This window comes from Motacilla alba, chromosome 11 (genome assembly GCF_015832195.1).
Source record: "Motacilla alba alba isolate MOTALB_02 chromosome 11, Motacilla_alba_V1.0_pri, whole genome shotgun sequence".
NCBI lineage: Eukaryota > Metazoa > Chordata > Aves > Passeriformes > Motacillidae > Motacilla > Motacilla alba.
The window spans coordinates 2,945,378-2,972,617 of NC_052026.1; the positions used below are offsets into that span (position 1 = coordinate 2,945,378).

General features: G+C 44.5%; 1 protein-coding gene across 3 annotated transcripts in view; it reads right to left on the bottom strand.

Moving 5' to 3' along the window:
• The window catches only part of CHST8 (carbohydrate sulfotransferase 8), a 187,789-nt gene extending 175,966 nt beyond the window's left edge, over positions 1-11,823 (bottom strand). Inside the window, exon 1 of one of the 3 annotated variants that reach the window (XM_038148215.1) lies at positions 11,643-11,823. The gene's annotated coding sequence lies outside the window, so the exon portion shown is untranslated. Of the gene's footprint in view, positions 1-11,412; positions 11,549-11,642 lie in introns of those variants that run through there. The other 2 variants (XM_038148217.1, XM_038148214.1) reach the window with 2 other exon arrangements.
• Between the last annotated feature and the right edge of the window lie 15,417 nt (positions 11,824-27,240).

A 27,240-nucleotide genomic window follows, 5' to 3' on the forward strand; every position in this document is an offset into this window, starting at 1 on the left:
CTTTCTGGGTAAGAAAATACAGCTAACTGTGGGACGTGCATGTAAGTCAATACAAATAACAGCCATCTAAAACCATGATGCTCTGTATTTCTGGCAACTAAACTTCAAAAGAAGATGAAAACAAAGGAGGACAATGGCATGTAGATTAGAGAACATAATATGTGGTGAGGCTGAGAAAGCCAAATTCAGAGTCCAATGAAAGAGATGGCTCGGGGTGAACATGACCACAGTCTAATATCAAAGGAACAACAGAAATGAAGGAAGTTATTCACAGTTTCAGAAAATTGTAGGCCAGGGACCAATGGCCTGAAGCTAAGAAAGAAAACATTTAGGTGAGATATTAGAGGGGAAAAGAAGCCCTGGGCAAAGAAAGTAACAGGGCAGTTGAACAGCCAGACAGGGAAGGATGCAGCGTGGCATACCTGCCAGGCTTGTGCAGCCAGTGAGATGGTCTATGGCTGGAAAAAGCAGAGGGGCTTTGATCAGACACACAGGAGCCAGCTCAGATGGAACGAGTATTTCTTGGTCTCACAGGCTCTGCTCCAGGTAATGGCACACAGTGATACATGGAATTACAGGGCAGAGCTGCTTCTTTGAATCAGCCCAGCTGCTTCCTCTGATGCTCTCTCACATATCTCCTTTATCCATCATGCACCCTCCCTTCCCATCCAAATGTGGATGAATTCCACGTAGTCCCCTCTCACTGAGCTCAGCTTTCTGTCCCACTGACACGAGGTGTCAGGAGAACTGCTGGGAGAAGAAGCAGTTGTTACTAAAGCAAGGCCAGCCAAGAGGGCTGCTGATATGATGGATTATAGAATGAAGTCTCAAAGTCACTTAAGGATGAGGAGCTGGAGGTGCGCATGAATAATGCCAATGATCATACAAAAAACTCTGCAACACTGAAAAGCTGGAAGAAACCACCGCCTCTGCTCAGAGCACTGCAAAAGCCAACACTAACTGGTCTCCACTGGAAAAATTAGGGCTGAGCAGGACTTTGCATAGGGAAGACATTTCCTGGAGGAAATGATGAGCTCTGGTGGTGGGTCCCCTCTGCACAAGCTCTCCCCACTACTTCTTTGCCCTAGAAATGCATGGAAATGGGGTCAGCTGGGTTGGAGACAGGCTGATATTAATTCTCTAACATGTGAGAGAAAGGTATCTCTAATACACACCTCACACTTCACGGTGTGCTAATAATAAACAACAGCAAGTTTATAGCCCAGAAGACACCCTGGAGATGGGATTTGGTTGCTCAGAGAGTGTGGGAGGAAGCAGGAAGGCTGTTGCTACCCACGGGCATGGGGCTCCTGCGGCGAAATGATGCACCATTATCACAGAGCACTGTTGGCTGGCTTCTAGTCAAACTCCTGGGCACACAGCAACCAGCACCCAGGGTGCTTTACAGCACAATTAGAGCTACTGCCAGAATAAATACTCAGTGTAGAGCACAGAAACCTCTTGCACAGAAACCTGCCATAAACACTGCCATTTGTCCTTTCCCGTCGGGACGCCGCTGCAAAGGTCTCTGCACACACAGCACCAGTGCCGTGGGGCTTTCCCACACACCTCACCTCTGGGCACTGCCCACAGGTGTAATCATTGCATTGGAGTTGTGTCACAAGTGAAGCAAAAATGACAAACATACTTCTGGTGAAGTTCTCCAGTGGAGGGTCACCATTTTTAGACTGGTCCAGGGAGCTGATGTATGTTTTGCCAGTGGTATCTTGGTGATAAGCACCTAGCAAAGGGAGTTTCTTGGGTTTGCTGGTTTATTGTTTACAAAGAACTACTTAACATAATTATTCTCTGATGTCTTCACATCAGGTAATAGAAGAAGCACTTCAAAAGAGATACAACTGGGATACAACTGGGTTACAGAGAAGGTTCATTTATGGTAAGTCCCAATCACAAAAAATGTCAGATGCGATACTTTGAAGACCAAATGAAAAAATGAAGAGTTGTTTTTCTTATATTTCAAAGCTACATCCATATCACTTGTTTTGCAGAAAATCCATGGCAATTACTGGTGAAATAAAATGTCTAAGAGGCTTCTCCCATAATTTTTAAATTGTACAAAATAATTTAAAAAATCATTATTTTAAAAGTCATCCTTTTTTATTTTAAAATTATTCCCCACCCTAAGGAATCCATATAGGTAAGTACAAACAAGTACTTTCAGAAGATATGTCCTTGAAAAATCTGGAAAGAATAAAGAAACATAAGAGCAGCACGGGTCTGCTGTAACTTTCTCTAAATTGCTTTCCCTCACTAACTCTGCTAAAACAATTGCAGCTACGTCCATAAGCTCAAACACTGGTATTTCTGAATAGCTCTTTAACTGAAGGGAACTGCAGTCATTCTGAAGACATATCTCTGTTACAATCTATAATGAATGGAATCTTCAAGGGGCAATAATTTCTCTCAATTATACAATTTTTCTGTTAAAAGTGGCCTGTGTTACAATCTGGGTTGTCAGTTCCTCTGGCCATGGACACACACATTTCTTAGGCACCCCTGTATGCTATCAATAGGATCAGTATTTATGTTAAATTTTTTTTTTAAATTTAATTTTTTAATTTAATTGCATGTTAACATAACCTTCCAAGTTATTTTTTCAATATAAATACATAGGGCACAACAGCTGTTTGGAGATCTCAAATTAAAACTGTTTTGTGGCTTTCTCTGCAGAAAACGCCTTTGGCTAATATAATTTAAACCTCTTCTGTGAATGAATTTCATGCTTTGAAGCTACCTAATAATTTCTGTCATTTAAGAACAATGTTCCATGATTTGCTCCTAATAGTAAAACAGAGGAAAGGAGCACTCCCCTGTGCTGCTGCTCCCTCCTGCCCTCGGGCTCCTGGATGTCCAGGAGCTGCCCCTTGCTGCCTGGGAAGGGGGCGAGGGCTCTGGGATGGTGCTTTAGCAAAACGTGAGAGAACTTCCCCGTGCAGTCCCAAGGTCACAGCCAGAACTCAGAAGGAGAACTATAAATTACAAAGTACTGGACTGCGGCCAAGCCCATGGGAAGCTGCATTTAGCATATCATTCTCTAAGCAGCAGGATGAAACCTTAACTCCCTTTCAGACAGCGTTTGAATGGAATTTGTTATAAGAACACTGTGATTGAAATATCACCGACTGACTTTCCACGACAACTCAGAAATGGGCTGCAGTCGCGGGGGGATCCTCTTCCAACCAGCCCACAATGATGATGAGGATGATAGAGCCCCATCAAATATTTATGAAAACCAGATGAATTTCTGTGCTAGCAACACATGCTGCTACTATAACAGAGACCTCAGATAATCTCCTGACATTATCCTGAGCTGAGGTTTCTCCCAGTGTAAACTAAGGGTAGAATAACAAGCTGATTCTAGTATTTTGAAGTAGGAGTGCTGCAACAGAGGTTAATAATGTATCAGAAGAACACAGTGCAGGTAGGTGTGATGATTTGTTATTTATAGATACTATGTAGTGGCTGCTATCAGTACAGTAGCCCTCCTGTGTAAGGTACAGAATAGAAGAGCTTTATGCAAGCTGTAGTGTTAGGAGCATATACAACATCTAATGTGTATCTAATACAATATCTATGTGGGGAGACACCAAGACCTGCAGGAGTGACAGCATACACAAAACAATAAGGGCAGTGCTATTCCAAAGCATTAAACAATTACAGGGTTTAGAACAAAAGGATTAATTAATTAATTCAAGGATTCAAAAGTAACTTTAGATTTTAAATGTTGAAAAAAAAATTGTTCATGTAAGTTTTCTGTGTCATAAAATCTCTGCACCTTGCTGTCACACCAATAACTCCAAGACTAGTATTTAAAGATGTGAGATAATACTACTGCCAGTCTCAGTGGGAGAGTGGCATTTTGAAAGGAAATCCCCTCCCCCTAGTCTGCAATGGAATACTGGCATTAAGTGCTGAAACAGCTGCCATCCTTTGTTTTGGCACTAAGTTAGGTGATAGAAAGCAGGGAAGAGATGCTGGAGAGTTTGGGGAGCACTGTGTGAAGGCAGACACTTCAGTAATTTATCGGACAGCAGCTTCCTTGGGTGGATCACACAGCCATAACTAACAGGCAGATGTGAATTACTTTGCTAGTAAGTTATAAGTGACTCTTTAAAACATTGTCACAGGGCTTTGGTATTATTGGAAGAAACACTAACAATGGGATCTGAATAATGGTTGAGAAGAAAAGCCAGAAAAGTAATAAATTAGCTTCTGTAGTTGGAGAGGGAGGTTTTTGGATGTGAATGTGATAAAGTCTGCTTTTGGGGAAAGATGGAAAAAAGCATGCAAGTATTTGTATATCTTAGAGATGCAGGGAAGGAACTTTCCCTAGAACTGGTGGATGTGGAAATCTGTGTTGGATGGAATATGTTCTGGGCTGAGGGATGGAAGGATGAAATAATAGCTGGTCATGCTCTGCCTTGCACCCAGTGCTCTGATAACCCCCAGATGAAGAGGTTTTTATCACTGCAGATTAGGAGGGGATTCTCTCTTCTCTTACAGGCAAATACATTTCTGCTACAAGAAAGGGGCTGCATTCTGTCCACTCACCCTTCTCTGAGCCTTTGGCATCTGCTCAGATGAAAGAAAATAACTCCTCTTCTGAACTGCAACACAAAGGGGAGATTCATGGCATCATCCTGTCTGTGTGCCTGCAGACTCACATGCTTTACTGACCAGGATGTCACTTGTACAATTTCTTTCTGTATTTCCTAGATCTTTTCACAAATGGATTTTGTGATTCCTGAGAAATGAGGAGTCTAAAGGTTCACAAAAAAACCAATCTGTCTGCTTTTTGCCAATGAAAGAGCAACTTAGCTTTTAGCTCTTTTCATGCACTAGTCTAACTTCTGATGTACTCTTTAGATATTTGAACTTATTTTACTAATGCAGCTCATACTGATTTATATGCTTTAAGCAGATCAAGCAGCTCATGCAAAAAAAAACCTGGTAAAGTATATTAAATAATAATTTATGTAACATCTTCCATTAAAAAACTTAAAAGCAACACAAAAATTAATTGATCTTCTTTGAGCTAAGTACTATCCCCATTTCAGGACATAAAAATGAAGCCATATTCAATCACATATTCAAATGTAGGTGCCTGAAGTCAGTCATCTTAATATGCATGTGACCAGCTAACTACTGCTGTGATTCTCCCAACTCTGAAGAGGGGCCGGTCTGTATTTGAAGACCACACAGAAGAGAAGGAGAAACCAACCTCTCTCCTACTGTTTCTGTGCAGGCATTAAAGGAACCCGGATTTAAAGACCAGGACCTCTTGCAGCTTTGGCTAAATTAGCAACTGTTAAAAAATAAAGCAACTTTTATTTAGATTCTAGCTTTAAGTGGATGTCAGATGACAGGCACTCAGGTTGAAAAAGCACTCAGAAAGTTTATGCAGCTGATCTGGCCACCTTTCCCAAGGTGAGTAATTAGCACTCTCTCCAGGATTGCCATTTACTTAATATTTCCTGACTTTCTCCTGGTTGGTTGCTGTATGAATGACTGGTGGTCAGCAGATCAGGCCCTAGCAGACCTTAACGTGGCTGTGCTTCTCTGTGGCAGCACTGCAGGCAGCATCAGGCCCCTCCTGCCTCCTGTCTTCATCTCAAGCACAGCCACCAGCCCCCTCTCCCAGGACTCTGACTTGCACTTTCAAGAGAGGGAGGCTTCATTCTGATGAAGACTGAAAGGCCATTTATGGGTGCTCTGATGCACATTTCAAATTAAGTATTTTAAGGGTGGTGAAATAATTGCCAGGTTTGCATATTTAATGGACCTTGAGATAAAAGCATTCCCCAAAAATGCCTAGTTAATACTGGTTTGACAGTGAATCGGCACAGTGCAGAGCTCCGATACATCAAATTAGCATTGATTTGCAAAATGTAACTGAAAGATCTCTTAAAACCTGCCAGGTTCCAAAATCAGTGTAGGAGAAGAGGGTCTCTCATCCTGACTGCCTTCTTAAAAGTCCTTTCCACTTCCTTACCAGGGCTCCAAGGGCATTCCTTTCAAATGCTTTAGAAATGATAATTCTTTTCAAACTTTGTGTTTGCATGCTTGCTCAAGAGTGATCAATCCCTCTTGGGGTCTTTCTTCACGGTACAACTGAGGGTGCTCTCGTGCTGGGTGAGGAGTGGAGCTGTGGCCGTGCAGTGCCCAGTGGAGGCGCAGCTGGACTCTGCACAGAGGGTGAGTGTTGGATCATCTGCGGTGCAGGTGCTCTGCTACCCCCCGCGGATGGCTAACAAGTTCCAGGTGGGATTTGAAGGCACTGGCACTGCCCCATTACGTTCCTCTATGGCTTCAGTCCTGGCAACTCCCACAGCTTCCCCTCTCCTGCACGATATTAACACAGCTGCGCTCAGCGGACCCGACGGTGCTGGAACGCCCTCAATGAACGGAGGGGAGCTGCCAGGCTCTGCTCCCTGAAGGGCTCGTGGCTCTGCCTGCCAGCTCGGGCTGTGTTAACCCCCCTGGCACGGGGCTGCCGGGGCACTGCCCGAGCCTGGCCGCAGCCTGCCACTGGGAACAGTTTCAATTAGGCTTATGCTGCCAGAGGAGGAATTCCCCAGGGTGGCTTTGTCCTGGTTGGTGTTAGCTCACTTTGCTTCCATTTTGCTCTATGGATTTTCAATAGCTATGATAGAACAGTGTACATTGAAACAAAAGTATTAAGATACAATGGTGACATTTTTCTCCAAACTTTTAGTCTTCACTGAACCAGGGATACAACTGGTAGGGTAACATTCCAGTATCCATTAACAGACATTTCCTTGAAAGTGTGCTGTCACAGCTATTAAAATGTTTTACCAGCAAAAGTCATGCAACACCACCTGTGACAGAGGCTTGTGACACTGGTTTTGATCCCCTGAAAGAACAGAAAATGGGAATAGACTGTTTAATGGTTGTTTTCTATTAGGGATGCATGCTGTGGTGTGGTTACTATGAGGTGGCACGTGCCAGCACCTAGTGGCTGTAAAAATGGCACTGTCAGACCTGGAAGGTCAGCCCCAGCATGGCAGGGAGTGTGCTGCAACAGTGTCCCCCCTCATTCCAGCCTTTCTCAGCTGTCTTCCCTCTCTGTTCCTACCAGTGGGGTCATGCTGTGAAGATGAGGTCCTGCTGCCACAGCTCCAAGTTCAGTGGTGGCACCAGGAGCAGAGCCTGTGCCTGCAGAACATCTCCCTGCATGGCAGCTCCAGCTGCCATGGCTGTACCTCACAGAAACAGAAAACTCCAGCAAACATCTGTGGGATCTTGTTTGTGATTGTCCCCACCAGCTCCCACTCAGCTTCAAAAACTGGAGACTGAAGGGCTGCTCCATGGCTCAGCTGAAGCCAGAGACAAATGTCGGCTGCTGCATGATGACTAAGTCTCACATGCTTATTGCTCCTATCAGTTAGAGCTCTTAATCACTTTGTGCTGTTTCATCCTATAACGTGAATTCACTTCAAGCTGTGAAATTCACCGTTTTTGCCATGACTAATTTGTGAAATCTGCCACCTTTCTTTGTGGTTCACGTTGTGCCCTAGTTAGGCATCATCTGTCTGATTAGGGAAGCCTGTGATTTGTTTCTTGCAGTTGAGCCAGTACAATTTCATTCCCCTCCTTTCTTCTCTCTGCACTCAACTGCAATTTTACTGTCGCCTGTGCCCTTGGGTGCACTGAGGCTGGAGTGGCGTGGAGGCCACCTCTGCTGGGGCTGGCACACAGGAGTCCTGGCTCTCCTCCTCCACAGAACACGTGCATAGGGCTCAGCCTGGGCTTTAACCCCGGCTTTGCTTGAAGCTACCTAGGTCTGTTATGTTTTCCATCTTCTTAGATTTCTCCCAGCCTGGTTGCTGCAATATTTTGGAAATGATTTCCCACCTGCCTTGCCAGTGCCTTGTTTCACGATACATTCATCTGTTACTCTTTACATTGAATGTTGCTGGCATTACTAAATGCTATAAATATACCCAGTATTCCATAAAAACACACAAGCAGATGACTGGTCTTGCCTACGAGAAATACTATGAATTTTTCATTTTTTTCACATGCTCTGAGCAAAATTCAGAGGGTGCTTGAGGAACATCTCATAACTGAATCGGGTCCTAAATTCCAATTTTCTCACTAATTAGTTATTTCCTAAAAATATTTTCCCGCACTCTTAATGTCTTAATTGTTCCTTGAAGACGTTGCCAGCTCATCCATCCTTTTTCACACCCTCTTATAAGCCCAGTGAAACATTATTTTAGTATTTCTGTCGCTGAAATACAGTGATAAATGGTCTTCTTTTAAAATCAGTGGGAACAGAATAATGGATGTGCAGGAGAGCTTATTGACTTGCTCTTGCCAAAATGGAGTCCTGCCATGAAGTTCAGAAGGATCACAAGCTCCTCATACTCCTCTTTTCTTGATGGTAAAGCTGATGGATTTGGGCTACACATCTTCACCAGCTAATGATGGAAAAGCAAAGGAAACCTTCTATCCTAGCTCTTATTTTAACCATAACTTTCTTTTCCATCTCTCTTCCTATGTTCTTTTTTTTTACTGGTTTCACTCAAAGTTAATCACCTCCCTGCCTGAAAAACAGTCATGTGAATAAGATCAATAGCATGATTCCTCTTCACAGATAAATAAATGGACAAATCTCTGAGAGTCCCTGGCTGTAATTAACCCTTTATCAAAATCCCAGAAGAGGAGGTTAAGGAACAGCCCAAATGCATGTTCTTTACTTTGTCCAGCTATCAGAAAACCTAATGGGCCTGATCCTGCTTCTGCCCACAGAGCTGATAACATTTCCCTGAATGACCCTGAGAGCAGGGCTGTGGCTGGTGCTCAGCATCCCATGCCCTTCTCTGTGTTTGCTGCATCCAGCACAGCAATCTCGCAGCCCTGCTGGCCCAAGCCACTTACTTACCCCACTGCAGCCTAATCAGATGGCAGTAAAAGCTTTTACTGTGCCATCCTGTTTGTGCTCAGCAGAAACATAAAAAGCATATTAGAAAATTGATTTTTGGCATTAATTGTGAGCAAAGAACATTACACTGAGTAGAGATAGGGTGGTTTTTTTCAGGCAGAAAAATTCTATTTTAGTCTTTTAAAAGCGACTGTGGAAGATGCTGAGCTAAGCCCCATGGACACTCTTTTCAAATACCATAAGGCAAAGAGTAGTTACTGAATCTCCTCAGTCTTATTAGCTTACATAAACATAAAAATTTGAATAATGTTTAAAAAGCTAAATTCTCCAGATAATCCATAATCAGTAAATGTTCATTACTGAGATGCAGCAAATATGCATGAGATTTCCCCGGTGGTATTTTGGTTGCACGATCTAAAAGGTGTAGAAAAGCCTCCTCCATGTGGGGCTGGGCAAAAACTTCTATAGGCTCCTGAGGCCATTTGGCCACAGTGTGGACCTTCCTGGTCCCTTTAGGAAGGAGCAGGAGGAAATCAGAATTCACGGTCTTGTGTTACAGCTCTGGTGATTTATAAATAAATCATCCCCACAGGATGATTGATGTCTCCATATAAATAATTAAGTCTTGACCTTATGTTATGACACCTGCTAAATTTTTTGGCACTCGAAAACAGCGCTCAGGAGAGATCCTTGACTATGGATAAATGAAGGTGGAGCTGCATTCAAGGGGGAGGGGGAGACAGGTTTTTGTTTACCCTCATTTTGTTCTGTTTGATTCCATCAGCTAATTGATGATGATTATTAATCTCTGTTGCCATCTACTCTATGGATTTAATTCCTGCCTGTGATTGCTGTTGTGAAGTTTGCTCCATAAGAAACAGACTTTGAATGGATTTCCAGTAGCCAGAGTTTCCCAGATGTCCCCCAAATCATTGTGTTACCTAGTCCAGGCACCTTACAATTATTTTTGGTTGCAATTTACTTAGTTTGGTGGCAGAGCTCCAGTAGCCCGGGTGACGCTGTCATTATGCTCAACCAGGCTAGGTAGCAGGTGTCAGCAAAAGTTTAATTTGGAAGCTCATGAATTCAAAAGAAGAGCTTAACAGTTATCCCCAACACAGAGAACTGCTGTGGCCTGAGCCTGGAAAAGAGAAAATCCCAGGGACATGAAAGGAATTGATGAGACACCAGGCATCTGACAAAATGAAATCTTCTCAGGATAAACTGAGGATAGCTTTCCTGTCAAATGGTGAGCATCATTGATAAACAAAACAGATTTACCGGCAGCATTTCCAATTCTCGTTTCTGAGACTGTTCCGGTTTACTATTCACCCTCTTTCCCTAGTACTGTAGATACAGCCTGTTCTCTTAATAGCTGCAACTTTTAAATCTTGCAATAAAATACAAGAATTTTCTATGTATGTGTCTAACATTAAAAAGAGCATCTTTGGGTTTTTTAAAACAAGTTAATCTACATGCAACAGAAGTCAGCTACAGACAAAAAGCAATATTATAACACAATCACAATAAGGGCTTTTCCTAATCCCTGAAAAATCTTAAAGAGCTAATGACACAGCTACAGCCAGGTATCACATCATTCCTGACTAGTTCAACCAGCACCCAGGAATCCCAGACGTCAGCAGGGTGCTGTCCGGTTGCCCATCACCAGCACCCCGGGGCGAACATACTTGTACAAATGATTCTTTGCCGTACGCTTGCCGTGGTTTGAACACACCCGTGCTGGAGGGCTGAGGTGTAAAGGGGCATTGCAAGGTCCGAGCTGCCAGTGTGGCCGAGCAGGGGCAGGGCAATCGGGATGTGCTGAGAAGCACTCCTGCGGGAGAGCAGCGCCCAAAGAAACCCCCTGTTCTCTAAAGATAGCTGCAGAAATTAAAAAGTGCCTCCGAGTCCCGTCATACCGCTCCTGCTCGCATAGACTGAACTCCGGGCGAACTGGGTTTCCAGTCTAGGGAGACGCCTGCATTTATCAACTAGTTTGCTTTGGACCCGTTATTTTCCTTACAGGAGCCCATGCCGGACCCGTACCCGCCAGCGAAGCCGTACCAGCCGTCGAAGCCGGAGGCTCCATCCTCCCCTGGAGGTGGGTCCCGGTGCCGGTGCCCCCGTGCCCGAGCGGCGAAGGGAGCGGAGCGGCTGGGGCGGAGGGGGCGCGCCGCAGCCCGGGGCGAGCCGCACCGCGCCCGGCCCCGAGCGCGGCCGCTGCCCCTGCGCCCCGCAACCAGCGGCGCCGGGAATTACCGGAATGACAGCGCCGCGAGCCGGGAGAGCAGCCCCGAGGTCAGGGGGTCGCGCCGCCGGGACGAGGAGGGGACGCGGGACGAGGGGCTCCAGCGCGGCTCCCCCGCAAGTTTGGTCACTTTCCCGAAGTGGTGCGGGCAAAAGTTGGGGAGCGGCCGGGGGACGCGGGGATCCGCGTGGCGAAGCGCGTCCCGGGCCCGGGGACAGAGGGTCTCGCCACTGACCTGCGCCTCCTCCCGCGCTCGCTCAGCGCATCCTCCGCGCCGCTCCCGCCGCCGCCCTGCGCGCCGCAGCCGCGGCTCCGCGCCCGCGATCCTCGGCGGGGAGGAGAGAGTAAAGCGGGACAGCCCGCCCGAGACGGGAGCCGCCGCCCCCCTCCCCGCCTCCCGCCTCCCGCCCCGCCAGCCCCGGCCCCGCTGGCGGCCGCGGCCGCCGCCCCGCGCCCAGCGCGCACCTCCGGGAGCAGGTGCGGCGGCCTCCGGCGGGGAGCGCTCCCGGTCCTGCCGCGCCCCCGGCGCATCTTCGCTCGCCGCGGCGCGGGCGGGGCCGCCGCCTTTCCAGGGATGCTCTCGCCTCTCAAGTTTGACACGTTCTGGCGGCGCCGGCCGCTCCCCGCCGCGGCCGCCGGATCGTGCATTGTCTGCAGGGCAGTTCCAGCGGAGCGGGGCGCTGCGGGCCGAGCCTGCGACCGCCCTGCGCGCTCCCGGCTCCCGCAACCCGAGTCCGCGCGGCTCCCGGCCGAATATTGCACCCCCCGAGGGGCTCGTTGCGGGGAGGGAGGAAAGAAAGGTCCCGGGCAGGGTGCGGGGGAAGCCTGTGCGCCCCTGCTGCCAGGTGTCGTCTGGGAGGAAAGGAGAAGGGAGGCTCCTCCGTATCCTCTGTGTGGCAAGCATCCTGCCGGGCGTCTCCTCCGGGCTGCAATTTGTAGAATATATATGTATTTTGAGACTGGTTGGGAAGATCGGTGGCCCAAACTTGCTCCCAAAAGACGGTTGTGAAGACACACCTCAAGGGCAGACACTGAAGTAATTGGAAGAGAATTGAAGCGATGGTGTCCTCGAAAAACAAACTGGAGCAGACACACTGTAGCCAGGGCATGGTGGGCACCAAGGCGTCTTATTCTTGAGCCTGGATATGGACTGTGGAGTAACAGCACAGAAGGGGCCTCTTGCACTCTCTGCTGGCTATTTTCCACCCTAAAATACAGAGAGGCTTTTCCCACATAACTGTGCAGCAGAATAAAGAGTCTCATGAGAGCAGAACCGGGCCATGGCTGTAATCCCCAAGAATAGCCTCGGTGGCATGCCTGGCTATTGCTAGTGTAATGAAATGGCTGTTTAATTAGGCTGAATAATGCCCCCAGAGCCTGGCATCAAGGGGTACACTGTGCTCAGTACCCACTCCTCAGTTTGGAGTGTGGGTCCTGGGAGTGCCCCTGCTGCCAGGGAGCCACGGAGCTGAGCTTTGGCAGCCCGGGGGCAGTGGGAGCTTGCAAGAAAGCAGCACCAGCCATGCTGCCTTGAGAGCCCACCACCCACCTCCACCTGACACTGTGCAGTGTAAAATGTGTGTCAAGATGGAGCCTATCTACAGCCCTCAGAGTAATTTCAGGTGTGTCTTATAAATAAACTATGACATTTATCCTGTGACTAGATTAGCAGAAATATATCACACTTAGTCTGCTCCCTAGCAATCAATTGTTCTAAGTAGGTGTTATTTATTAAAGCATTGATTAGGGACCCAAGTCTGTAGTCCTTAAGTAAGCCAGCCCTTTGCTGTTAGGATGGAATATTTAAATGAGAGGTTTGAGATCAGACTTTGTGTAACTCCATTGTCATAGGAAAAGAAGGCGCCCGTGACAGCTTTCTAGGGGAAGATGCATTCATGCCTCTTGGAGTTCAAGGGAAGAATAACATGGGAAAACTGCAGTCATTGCTTTACCTGAGCACCTTCTGTCCTGCTCCCTGTGGTGCAGGGTGCATAAGCTGTGACAGCCAAATAATAAGTCTATAACTGGGTAAAATGAGTTGCATACTATAAATGTAAAACACTGCTCGATGTCTGTTGCTATGGCAGGTGACCGGGGAGAAAACGTCCTCCAAGGGCCATCTCCTGGCATAAGGAACCTTTCCTGCCACATCTGTGGTGGGTGCCTTTGTGAGCAGGGCGAGCTGAGTGTGGCTCTGTATTCCTTATTCAGGTTGTGTTATGAAAAATGCTTTAAATGGATGACCTTGAAAACAAAGCCCAAACAAGAGTCCTGGCACTGGGTCCATTGACAGCGAATTCTCTGCCCTGCTGCCTGCAGGACTCACAATTATGTTTTTCTCCAATTTTGGCTCTATTACTTACAAAAAATTCCTGATAATTTGAAAAATAAGGTATCTTAAACCACTGATTTCTGGGGGTTATTTTTGTGTTTGGAGGATTGATTTTTATTTTTTTCCCTCCCTGTCTCCAATGGAACAGAAGGCAATGTGAATCCCTTTTGTTTACTTCTTTGTTTCTGCTCCTGACTGCTTATTAGCAGATGTGTGTGTGGCTCTGCTGTAGTCTGGGGCTGGTTAGTGACTATTACAAAGTTAGGAGGAAGAGCGACAGTCACAAAGCTTCAGTTATGAGAGGGTAGAATGAACAAAAAGGACAGAGAAAAAAAGAAAGAATTATTTATCTAGGAAAAGAATATACTTGGTAAATGTGGATGCTAGAACAATATTATTCTGTTATTTCTAGGAAATGAGATTTCCAATTATTTTGATATTAAAACATGTTAAAGCAAAGGCGATATTTATTGAAGGCTTTATTATCTGTTTTATTAGTTGCACAAACTCAGACACCCAGGGTGCAAAGAAACACCCCAGCATATAATCTAGTACCATGATCTAGTGATGCTAGTACTGTGCTTATAATCAGGATTTCTGATTATCATGCATTGCACACAGTCACTTAGAGCCCTATATAGAATCTACTTTCTTTTAAGACTGGAAGGAATTGTTTACCTTTGCTTAGTCATCAGCAAATGCAACTTATATTTTCAAAATGTTTGCTATGGAAAGATGGAGAACATTTGGGGGTGAGTGGAATTAATTGTAAAATTGTTTCTGGTGCCTGGATACATGTAAATTGTTTCTGGTGGAAAAGACTGGAAATTATTTATCTTGATGATTTGGAGCCTGATATTTATAGCAATAGTGTTTGAATGCTTTTGGAAAAAGATCATTTTTCCCATGCTGCCAATTATTTGGGAAAAATGTCTTTTTTTTTTTAAATACTATATATAGGAAAGCTTATCTTATACTGAGTCTTTATTCAGCTCTCAGAAAATAGCACAGAGAAAAATGAAGAGAACATATGGTGTCTTCTATCAGTCAGTCATCATTACTGCTTCTTCACACTATGTCATCACCCCACAAATAGCAAATGAGTGTGAATTTCTCCCTGCTGAAAGAGAAAAGAAAAAACTGGTTAGTACAGCCAAGTAAAAAAAGAAAAATAAATATTACAATAGCATCAACTGGAACATTATATAAAATATTAATGACAATGAGAATGCAGAGGGAAAACCCTCTAAACTGTCAAACAATAGTATCAAACCTGAAAATGTTGAGCTGGAGCAGAACTCATGAATTTCTCTTGATTTGATAACCAAGCTTGAAATATTGATGGGACACAGTCTCTCTTGCCCATTCTTTATGAATGATTCTGTGCTACTTGAGGTGCTCAAACAGACAGAACTCAAATAAGAACAGCGAGGAATGTAATGTAATAGTTTGTCTCTGGGGCATCCATAAAATCTTGAATTTCCTTTTTAAGCAGACATCTAGGAAAAATATAATTTTATTTAATTCCCCGATGTTCCTATTACACTTTACTATAAAGGTTGCAATTGAAATGCTTATCTGCAAAGCCCCTCTGCCATTCTTGGTTTCTTGCAAAGAAATGTGTGACAAAGCAGCCTTGGAAATAGCTGCCACAGGAACTTAATAAACCCCAACACTGGAAACATCTGTCCCAGCTTTGCAAGGGATATTTCAAAACCATCCTTCTTGAGAAGCAGCAAAAGCAGTTGGGGTTTATGGGGAAAAAAAATGTATATGTGTGTGTGTGTGTCTGTATGAAGTGCAACAAAGCAGCAAATTAAGAGCCTCATTGGAATGTCTAAAGCAGATCTGGACCATGTTGTCTCCCAGATCTCTAATCCTTCATTTCCTTTGGAAGCCTCCCTCAAAAAGCAGCTCATAACAGGATGCTAATGCGCCTGGAATTGAGCCCCACATGTAGCCTACATGGCAGCAAGCTCATTTGCAGCCTCCACTGACTCTGGCACCCAACTGAAATAAATGTGTACGAGGTGCTTGGTAAAGCCCTGCTCCAAACATCTGCCTATGTAGGCTCTTGGGCCACAGTTAAGTTTCTCCTATGGCCAGTTCCAGGATCTGATTGTGTTACTGATGCTGCTTTAGAGTTACCAGACCTGACTGGGGGAACAGAGCTTTTCTCTGAAGACCAATTTCTTAAAATTGCCTCTACTCAATGAGCCAGCCAGGGTGAGCTGGGCAGACTGGGGTCTGGGACAGTGCCAGTGAGGGTCGAGGAAGAGGGGAAAGCACAGAGTAAGGCTAGGGACAGAAGAAAGTGGAGTGAATTTTCTGGGAGTTAACCAAAATTTAGAAAATATTAAATAATTCTGTGCACTCTGCCCCTGGAGCAGTGCTTCTGTATAGGTAGTATCTGGCAAGGTTTCTATGGAGAGGCAGTGTCTTTTTCAGACCAAGAAATATCCATGGGACAAATTGTAGGGTACACAAACCATTCTTTAGGAACAAAATAAAAATCTCTAGAAAGATTATAGAAACCTCAAAAGACAGAACTGGAAGAGATGTATTAGATCATGTGGTTCCTTGTTGGTAGAAGCAGTAATAAATTGCCCCCCGGAGATAGAGAACATCAGTTATTTCATAAAATATAGCCAAAGGGCCCAGAAGGAACAATATGGTTTAGACGGGAAAGCCTGAGAAACATTTGATTTAGTCTTAAGTGAGAGCAGCCAGACCTGGCAGACTCAGATTCCAAAAACAGCATTCAAAACTACTCTTTGGAAACTCCATCAATAACTTGGAGTAACTGGGAGCTGGAGCTGCTGTGCTCCTTACTGGGTAGGTGTGGGAAGGAGTTCTTTCCACATACAAAGGTGTGTTGAAATATTCCCCAGAACAACATATAAGGCTGCAGGGGTCTGGAATATTTTACTGCTCCTGTTTTTTGTCCATCCTGGAAAAATGGTGGTTAAGATGGAGTAATTGCTGATGGCTCTTCCAAACCAAACCGGAAGGTAATGCTGTTCTCTAAGGACTAACTTGTTGCAGGTGCTGTTCTAAGTTTGGGTCTTCAGTGGGTCTATCCAAATCTTATCCATGCTGCCATCTGGGGCTTGGGGCTCTTTTGGATTGGCTTCATTGTTCTGGATGGACTTGCTTTGTCATTTCCTGAGACAGTAAAGCTCAGGGACAGAATTTGCGTGTGCCTCGTATGCAGCTCCTTGTTGTCTGTGTTTGGGCAAGAAATGAAACCATGATCAATCAACATGGTGATGGACTTTGCTGTGCAGCTGTTGTGATGGTGCTGAGCATGTTTTTCCAAGTGGATGTGTGGAATAAATCACACTGGAAAGATGAATTGGAGAAAAATATGCTCAATGTTGGCCAGCAAAAGTGATCCCAATGGGATCTTTCCATCACTGAAGGAATGTGTCACAGCTCTTTCATAGGTGGCATAAACAAGTTCCTTTTTAGGCTGCTGGGAACAGGGGCAGATCTCCTGACACTTGCATTCATTCTTCGCAATTTTATGTGTTTTGTAAGTTGGTGGTATGAGTCAGCAGAGAGGGAGCACTGTGCAGGCATTAAGCCTGCTCCTGAACCACTGCTCTGAGGACCAACCAAAGCAAAATAATGACAAAGTGAGGCTTTTCCCAGCTCATGTTAGGCCTGGCTCATCATCCCTTATCACAGACCTTCTCTCTCTTCAGCATCTCTTGCCTTCTGCTTCTCTATCCCTGGAGTGCACCTCTGCATCATCTGTCCCACCCACCTGCTGCCAAAACAAACCTGTCTTTAACCCGACCTTCCTGTCACCTCTTTTTTCCTTTCCTGCCTCTGGCTTTTCCCTCTCATGTTATTATTAACAGTTCAACTCTTTTTTAACATATAATATAAGGAATTGATTTTGTGTGTGGTTCGTGCAGAGGGAGCTGAGCCTGTGAACGAAGCCAATGTTTCTTTTTCTTCATTCTCCTTTAGTTTTGCATCTGTCGTGCTGTTTTCAATAAACAATTAAAATAAGTACAAGTATTGTGGTCAACTGGGGTTTCACCTAGTCTGCTTGCTTGAATACCTCCCCTGTGAACTGGGAATGCCATATTCCGGAGCTGCTCTGTGATCCATGGTTTAATTACGTGGCACCACTCCTTGTTTCTCCTGCTCTCTCACTGTTTGAAATACTGAGAGGAGCAAACCAGGGCCAAAGGGGAAGCCATAGATTTAGGCCTGTCTTTGCATGACCTCATCAGCTGGGTTTTGTTTGCAAACCCACGGGTGCTTGAGATTCAGGTCATTCCTCTGAATCCCCCTGCAGAGGCAGGCGTGTGTGAATGCATCAGAGAGGAGACATAAGTGACTCACACTATGATCCATTTTTATTCCAAACAGTCCTCAGTAAGAGTGAGAGGCTGGCTTTTCTGTTGCAAAACCGTGTTGATTTAATTTTTATTTTGCCAAGCTGGGTGTGGTTTGGGAAGAGGTACTTTGTATCTTATAATCTATCTATCTATCTATCTATCTATCTATCTATCTATCTATCTATTTATCATCTATCTGTAGCTTTTCAGGACAGTCAGGATGAGGGAAGAGATGAGAAATCTTGACTCCATGTTTCAGAAGGCTGGTTTATTATATTATGATATATATTATTTTAAAAATGCCAAACTAAAACTACACTGAAAGAACAGAGAGAAAGGATTCATCAGAAGGCGAGACAGGAATAGAATGGAATGAATAACAAAGGCTGGTGACTGACCAGAGAGTCTGAACAGCTGGATCCTTGATTGGTTATTAAGTAGAAACACCTCACATGGACCAATCAAGGATGCACCTGTTGCACTCCACAGCGGCAGATAGTCATTGTTTACATTTTGTTCCTGAGGCCTCTCAGCTTCTCAGGAGCAGAAAATCCTGGCAAAAGGATTTTCATAAAATATGTCTGTGACGTCTGTCTGTCTGTCTGTCTGTCTATCTATCTATCTATCTATCTATCTATCTATCTCCCAGAGGGTGAGAGCAGCAACAGCAGCAGAGGGTGAAAATCTGTGATTTTCAGTTTGTCCAGCTTCTCAGAGGAAAGCAGATCAGTTCAGAGGGAAAAAAAAAAGTAAACTACCTTTGTCCTGTAGATTTCCCCCTGTTGTTTTCATTTCTGAACAGGCATTGTCATCTTGTCTCATTAGAGGTAACACAAGCTGAAGGTTAAGAGGGAAAAAATTCCAGCTATTGACATATGTGATGCAAACCAGCTCTTATTTCCTTTGTAAATCAGGAATTGTGGGAAACTGTAGCAGATGTCTTGTCAACTGGGGAATCTGTTGTTGTCCTTTAAAAGGCAGCTGCTGCCTAGGTGAGCTGGTTTTCCTTAGAGCTAGAGCTGTGATGCTTCCAGAGTCAGGCTTTCAGTCTTCCCTGGATTTTGAATCACTAAAGCACCTGCAAGGTCACTTCCTGAATACCTTTGGATTTTCATCACTTTGGGCCATCTGGACTAGATGAGCAAGGTGATGTCAGTGAACTCCTTTGTGAGCAACTATCTATATGGCAAAGGGAAGAATGTTGTGAACAGGGGAGGCAAAAATCTCAGGGCAGACTCGGGATTTCAGGTTTATTTTGAACCTAGTAATGTAACCTTTCAAATTCACAAAGCATTGTCAGCTCTTGTAATGCTTTATTAGTCTACTGGGGTTTGATTTCTGTTTGTATTTTTACTATCTAGGGAAAAACAGATTTTGGCATCCTTTAGTCTGAACCTTGTCAACTGTCATTGTAGGAATAAGGCAAGTAAGAAGTCCTTATGTAAGCAAGATTTAATTGACTGGGCACTTAGGGAGAAGGAAAAAGGAGAAAAAAGAAAAACGATTAGCTGTAGCTTGATTCAGGTACCCTGTCCGTTCTGGAAAGAAAGGAAAAGAGAACATAAGCTGCTACATTTGTGTGATTGCACTAAAATAGCAGCTTGTGTTTACATTTTAACTTTCCATTACAAGGCTGCTGGCTGTGTAGCTGGAAGCACAGATTTGGGATGTGATGAGTACCTGTTTGGTGGGCTCTGTTACAGTGCCCCAAACAGCCAACACACAAATATTATCCTTTTGATATCAGTGCCAGCTTCTGAGGCCAAGACTTATGACAGTGGGGATTTCACAGTGTTCTTGCAAGTCCCATAAAATGAGAATATGCAGAAAAAAAGGACACAAATAATGTTTGCTCTGTCTCTCTCAAACTGATTTTCCTTGTACAGTTAGTGGTCAGTGACTCTTTGTGCTACTGTTAATGCAACACTGCAGTGAAATTCTCCTTCGTGTCATCTAGGGCCAGGCTCTGCCCCCGGTCCATTTTGAGGGGTTTCTTGGTATGTCAAGTGTCTCATTAGCCTGCAAGTGTGATAAAACACAAAGCAATATTTTATAGCATGTCAGACCTGAAGCACCAGATGCAATGTAAATGCTCTCACTCTTGTGTCTGATTCACTCACACTGATCCCTAATGTAGGTGATTCCCTGGATGGCTTCTCCAAATACTGACAGCAAAACCACAGCCATATGCTGGAGGGGCCAAGGGCCTTTCCTTTGTAATAATTCTTATTCTAGTTACAAAGCTGTTCTCAGGGTTGGAGGAAATACCCTCCTTCCCCTCCCCTCTCCCTAGTCTTTTCGAGAGATTGAGTAAAAGACTTGACTTTTGGCTGTCACTTTGCAAATCAAGCTGTTTTCCAATGTCTACAGTTATTTGCCCTTCTGTCCCTTGGAAAGCAATGCTAGAGATCCCTGACGTGAATTCAGTGATGACATGTGAACATTTTCTCATTAAGCAAGCCAATTTGCACTGGAACCTTGCTGCTCCTGCAGCTCTCAGAATGCAGTAAACTTTTTGTTTAATCCCACAAGGTCCTTGAAGATAGTTTCATTACAGACTATAATATCTCCTAATGGAAACTAGGTAATAGACGTACCAAGAACTAGCAAACAGGAGATTTTGTGTCAAAAGAGAATTCAATTTTAATTAATCTTTTCAGAGTAGTTCAATTGAGTCTTCAGGAGGAACCTATTTCTGCTTTTCTTTACAGTTCCCTACATGGATTCAGTGTATTTTAAATGTGTAACTCACTAGTCCAAAAGTATAACTAAATCAAAACCAAAAGATACATATTAGACCAGAACCTGGGAAATTTGCTTGTATACAAGGACTGGCTATTTTCCTTTTATCAGGACTCATGTGTTTTGGTGAGAACAGTAAGATCTTTATAGGTTTCCTGTGTCTCATTGTCCCTCCTTCCCCCCCACAGTGCCTGCACAGGTGTATGTGTGTGTATCCATGTCCATTTGTGTAAATATTCTGTTGTTTTTCATTGACAAGAACATTTATCTTTCCTGACTCTTAATTTAAATATAAGCATTTCTTTGTCACTTCCTCTACATCCCTTTAGCAGCGCAAGAAGGAGCCCTGTGTCAGCAGGACAGGTGCAGTATTTGTGTGTTTAGTCTCTGCCTGTATCTACAGCCTCTAGAGCCAGATGTCATAATTCACACATGAGTGTCAGCCAGTTTAGAAATGATTCTCTTTAAAATGGAAAGAAAATACATAGAATGTATAAACATGTAGCCCTTCTAGCTAGTTCTCTCCTGACCTCTGAACAACTAATTTCTCAGTTTTGATTTTAATTTTGTTTAGGGCTGAAAAAAAAAAGGATTTCTTGCCATCCCTCTGATTTTTGATTGCTTTCAATTAAGGCACTTTTATTTCTTAGATGATATGCCATTGGCCATGAAGGGAACATGTCACTCAGATGTGCTCTGCCCCCATCCCGCTGGGGAGGGCCTGTCCAAAAAGGATGTGGTTAGAAGGTAGCTTGGGATTCACTTGCTTGGGATTCACGTCATCCCAGAGCAGTAGTTATTTCCTGACACCCATTTTATGCAGAAGTATCTGAGGGTTTACCACAGAAGTGTTGGCCAAGTGTGGCCACATCAGAGTTCTGAGAACAGAGCCATGCAGAACATGCTCCCTCTCCCTCTCTGATTTCTGCTGTAGCCTGTAATAGAAAATAAATTAATGTACCCATTTTAATTTTAGGAAAGGGAGAGTGACATATATTGCTTACCTGGCAGTGCAGGGTGTCCATATCATCTCTGGCAGAGTGGGGAACATGCCAGCAAACAGAGACTGCTCTGCAGAGTGGGGGCCTGATGGAAGGTGTGCACTGCAGTTATTGAAGTGAGAGCAGCTGAGTGCTGCAAACCAGGCTTTAAATGCCCAATTTATTTCTCATTTATTTCTCCCCTTAGCTTTATTTAAAATTGTTTTGATAATGGGAGGCATTTGGCTCTGGGAATTTAGCACAGGGAGATGAGAACACTAAGAGTTTGATTTGCTGTTTCTGTAAGTATATCTAGTATTGCTGTAGTTGTACAGTGCAGCTTGAATTCAGATGCACTGCTTCCCCTTACAGTGGGTAATACATCTAGCCAGAAAGTGTCACTAGAATGGGGCAGGGAGAAAAAAGAGAAGCAAAGAGTCGAAGGGAAGAGGGTAAAAAGAAAAATGGATCAATAAAAAATGAGGAAAAATAGAAAAGAGGGTAAGAGTGGTAAACACAAATGAAGGGATAGGGGATATGTTAGAAAAAGAACAGGAAAATGTGAAGTGGCTTGAGGATGCTGGGAAATCTCATCCTTTAAAAATATAAGACCCTGGAAACCAGAGTAAGGCTTGATGTTAGAGCATTCCCTCACAGGCTGAGCAATGGCAGGAGTGAGAAGAAAAAAACTAAAAGGAAACTGGGGAGAAGAAAGAGAGAGTGTTTTTTACAGTGGATGCTGTGGGTAACAAGAAGGGAGGTGGTGCTGCTTTTTCCTGAGGTGTAGAGATGCTGATTGTCCTGCTGGGGGTTGTGAGGGATGCAGATGCACAGCTGGACCTACCATGAGAACTCCCTGTTTTCCAAGAAACACACTGGAAGAACTTTATTGTGCTTAGGGGCTATTTATTTGACCTGCTGTAGAAACTTGCTTTTCATTAAGGGAAAAGGTGAATCTGAGGTAATAGTCTAATTTATAAAAGAAAGTATCTTTTCCTGAGCATTTTTAACAAAGGAGTCAAACAGAAGCAGAGAAGGCTGCAGGAGGAAGCCCCATGTGACCACTGAGCCAGCAAATAGTGTGACCCAGCAGCTATTAGTGTTTATTTTGGGGCACTTTGGAAATGTCTGCTTCAAGGCACAAGTCTGCAGAAGCAGGGGCTACCCAGACCCCTGGCAATGGCTGGCTGTGGTGGTTTTGCATGGGAGGTGTTTATGGAAGTGATGCAAAGCTTCTAGCTACTGCAAAAGCTGTATATGCTTCTGAGAAAAACACCTGTTAAAGACAAAAGAAACCCAGAAACTTTTTTACTATTCATGAAGGGAAACACAAGTGAACTGTTCTCTTGTAGAGAAGTCTCCATAACATTAACAAGAGAGACTTCTCTCCCTAAGTGAACTAAAGAAAGACTATTCTAGACGTAGTAAACTGACTAAATGTTAAATGTTGTTTACATTGTCATTGAGAAAGAAAAGGTAGTAAGGGAAAGAGAAGTTTCTAAAAGTTTTGTTCTGATTCTTATTACTCTTTCTTTTAGTTACTGTTAACAAACTTTTCTTTATACCATTTTAAAGTTTAAAGCCTGCTTTACCTTTCTCCTAGTCCTATCTGACAGCAAAAAATAGGTAAGTACATCCTAGTGAGTGCACTGGTGATTAGCCAGCACGGAACCCATCACACTTATCAGTACATTAGCTGAGAAATCTCAACCAGCCAAAACTGTGGGAATCCTTAAAATCAGAGGATTTTGGGAAAGCTGCAAAAGGTAGGCCTCAGAAACAGCAGAACTGAGATTAGAGCTAAGCGGTAGTCATAAGATTTGTCAGCAGAAAAGTTATATAAGAAGTAGAAAAGTAAGGACAAATAGAACAATGGTCTGTGTATTAACACTTGTCTAGAATAACTCCCTAAGCTGCAGAAAAGTATATCTAGTGAGATATTGGGAAGTTCTAAGCTCAATAATGGACCTCTGTGCATTGTATCTTAAGGCTTACAAGCAGGTATTTGATTCTAAATAAGCAAGCACTGCTTTAACCGAAGGTACATGTGCTTATAGTGATTGGATAGAACCACTGTCAATGTGCTTTTGCTTTGTGTGATTGGTCAAAAAACTTTTAAAGTACATTGTAACTTTAAGTTCTTGGTCTGCTGCTTGGGATGTGAGCTGCTGGCATCTTCCCATTGCCATAAGCATGTAATGAGACTGATGCTGGAAAATCAAACATCTCAAGATGCATTCCCCAGCAGTCCCGTCCCCTTCGTGATTGTACAGAGCCCTCAGCCAGCAACACAAAACCCCTACCCTGGCACTGAGCCACGGAGTCACTGCTGGAGCTGTCCCAGCAGGGACCCATCCTGGGGAATGTCCCCACAGTCCCCGCACAGCAGGACACCCTGACACCTAGCAGGGTGTGGCAGCACATGGTGCAGCACCAGTGACGGGCTCCTGGGGTGGGCCTGTGCACTGCAGGTGTTGGTAGAGGCAGCAATTGGGTTTGTCAAGGCCTTGGACTCGCTTGCCCAGGGCTCCTGTGGGCCCAGGGAACCTATAGTAAAATGCAGGGTGCTCCCAACTCAGCTAAATGATTGGCATCTGACTCCATTGATTCAGAAGGCTGAACAATTGCTTTATTAAAACTACAGAATATTACATTATACTACACCATATTAAAGAGGTAAATACTATACTATACAAAGATACATACTGAAGAAAAACAGTGACTGTCTTGAGACAGGCAGGACACAGCTTTGAGCCAATTGGCCAAAGAAACAAAACAATTGTCAGCAGAATCCAATTGCCAAATCACTTCAGGTAAACAATCTCCATGACACATTCCACATGTGCAAAACAACAGGAGCAGCAAATGAGATAAGAACTGTTTTGTCTTTCTCTGAGGTTCCTCGCTGTGTTTCCCAGGAAATATCCTTGGGAAGTGTGCCTGTCTGCTCTCTATTAAGAGAGCTGCAGCTACAGGAGCCAGGCTGCCCTGCCTGAGCTCACGGGGTGTGGGCACATCAGCCCTCACTTTCTGTCTTGGTACCCACGCCGCCAGGCAGGGAGCACAGCTACTGACTGCTCAGAGGGGTGAGGAGGATGGGCTGTGGTGTACAGCAAATGCCTGGGGTTGTCTCTTTTGACCACACAAACAGCTGCATCTCTTGAAAACAAGACAGATCAACAAAGGTTAGGATTTTGTGTTCAATTGCTTTAATTCCTGTGGGGATACTTGGATTGAGGAAAACTCAGTAAAAATATAAAAACTTGGTAATATCTCCAGAAATGTGCTTAGGAAATTAGATAAATTATAGGGAACCCAAAGGAAGACCACAGCACTGTTCAGAGCACTCCATGACAGGCTGCAAATAGGACCTATCTTTTTCTTAAATCAAAGTGATGGGAGAAATATTAGGAAAATCTGTATATATTTGATGGCATTGTGTGGTATGGCTAGCATCTCATCTGCTACCTGTTAAAGAGCAATGTTTAGTTACAGCTTCCTATTTACTGCCATCCTTTTCTATTTGAGCATGTGTAATTTAAAATCATTTGGAAAACTAGCAGAATGAAACAAACTGACTGAAGTACAAAAGGTTATTTCCTTAGAATTTGGGCTTTAATGGCATGCAGAAAGGGGCTTGCTTTATTTCCTTCAGGTAGTCTTTGATTTTGCATGGTTCCTTTGAGTCCAGTTACATATGGAATTGTCTTGGGAAGGTAAAAGGAATCCCAGTTCCTTGGAGGAGAGGGGCAAGTCCCCTTCTGTGTACCACAGGGACAGGTGGATGGCACCAGCACTGCATTTGGCCCTGTTTGGGAAGGAACATTTCAAAAGAAGCTGTGTGTACTGAGCAGGGATAATATGAAGAACCATGTCAGTCTTGTAATTTTTGCAGACTAAAGAGGCTTCCCCCTCCCCCCACCCCCATCTCACAAGCATTTGGCTTAAAATGTGCTCTGACTCACTAGCCAGGTGGCTGGTAGGAAGTGCAGGGATTTGATGCTCCAGGATCTTCCCTCTCTCTGCCACAGACTTTGCCTGGTGTGCCATGCCTATTTTAAAAACCTCTGGGTTGTTTTCTTATGTTTCTTGTTGGAGTGTGAACCACCAGCCTGATGCCTTGTGTTCCTGCTGAAGCTGTTAAACCAAATTCCTGACTTGTGCAAAATACCCTTTTCTCTCCATCTGATGCAGGGCTTAACAACACACAGCTGTCCCAGGTGACTTTCTGAGAGGATGAGCAATCTCCTAATCCACTTTCCATCAGCATCCTGCTCTGCAGCTGTGCTGGTCATACGGCTGAAAGGCATCTGAATGTCACTGGTAGAGGTGACGTGTCAGGTGCAATCTTCTGTACAGCCTTTGGCAAATGCAGTGGTAGGATCAAAGGTCTAAAGCTCTGGTAAACAGGACATAGCAAAGATAAATGTTCTTAAATAAAATGCTCTAACTCAGATTTTGTGGATGGGCTCATCCTCATCCTTACTTCAGGATTAGGTTTTCTCTTGCTCCCTTTATTCCTTTGTTTTTCAGCTGGCTTTGCTGTGGGTTTTCAGGAACATTATTTCTGTTTAGGAGGTATGAAATAAGCAATTAAAACCCTTAGTTCTGTAATTTGCCATGTCTTGGCAAAGCCTGCCAGTGTCCCCACTGGAGGCATTGCTGGCTCTCCAGTGCAGATGCAGCTGGCAGAGACAGGGCTCTTGGGTGGGAACATAAAGCTGTTAATGCAGGTGAACTTAAAACTTTGATTTAACTCTTCTGAAAGTTGAATTTACTCTTCAGACTTCTCTGAACCTGGACCTCCCTGAAGGTGCCCCAGTATCCCCAAGGGGGCCATTACCCCATGGGGGTGGAAGTTCTCCAGGACATGGATCATTTCATCCCACACATCTGGTGTGTGTCTTCCCCAAAGGCTCTGACCCCACAGGCGGCTCCAGGAGCTGTGCAGCACATGCACTGCGTAACTGCAATAAGTTACATGAAAGTAGGAAATAGGAAGAGAGATTTCATTTTTGTCGGTTTTTATTTCCAATAGCCTTCAGAATAACAGAAGTTATTTTTCCCAAGCTGTCAAGGAAAAAAATATTGTGTTGAAGCAGAGACTGAGCTGAAGGCAACTCAGGTGGAGCAGAAGCTTTCAGCAGTTCCCCATGTGCAAGCACCTCCTCGGGCTCTTGGCTCTGCCTGCCCTGCGTTCCAGCCAGGTTTTGACCAGGAGCTGGGTGTGCCCAAGCAGAAGAGGGCTGGGACACCTGCACATCAGGAGCTGTTGGGAAGGGATGAGGGATCTGGACAAAGCACTGCTCCACCACCAGGCAGTCTACAGTACCTGGGAGCAGAATGTGAGTATTTGTCCTTTCATGCCTCTGCTCAAGGAGCAGCAGGGAGGCACCAAAAGCTGTGAACCCACTACTGAGCAGCGTGTTCTGCACTTCTGCAGCAGCCAACAAACACTGAGTAAGGTTCAGCTGAGGCTGGGCCTCCCGGGATTAGTTCCACTGCGAGAACAGAGAGACCCGAAAGTTCTGTCATTATAGCAAAAGGAAAGAAAGTGATGTGAGCACAGATGCTTGCATGATTTTGTATTTTGGAAAGTACAAAGGATCTGTTAACCTGCCAAGGAAAAGGGTTAAGCTCGGTTTTGCATCTTT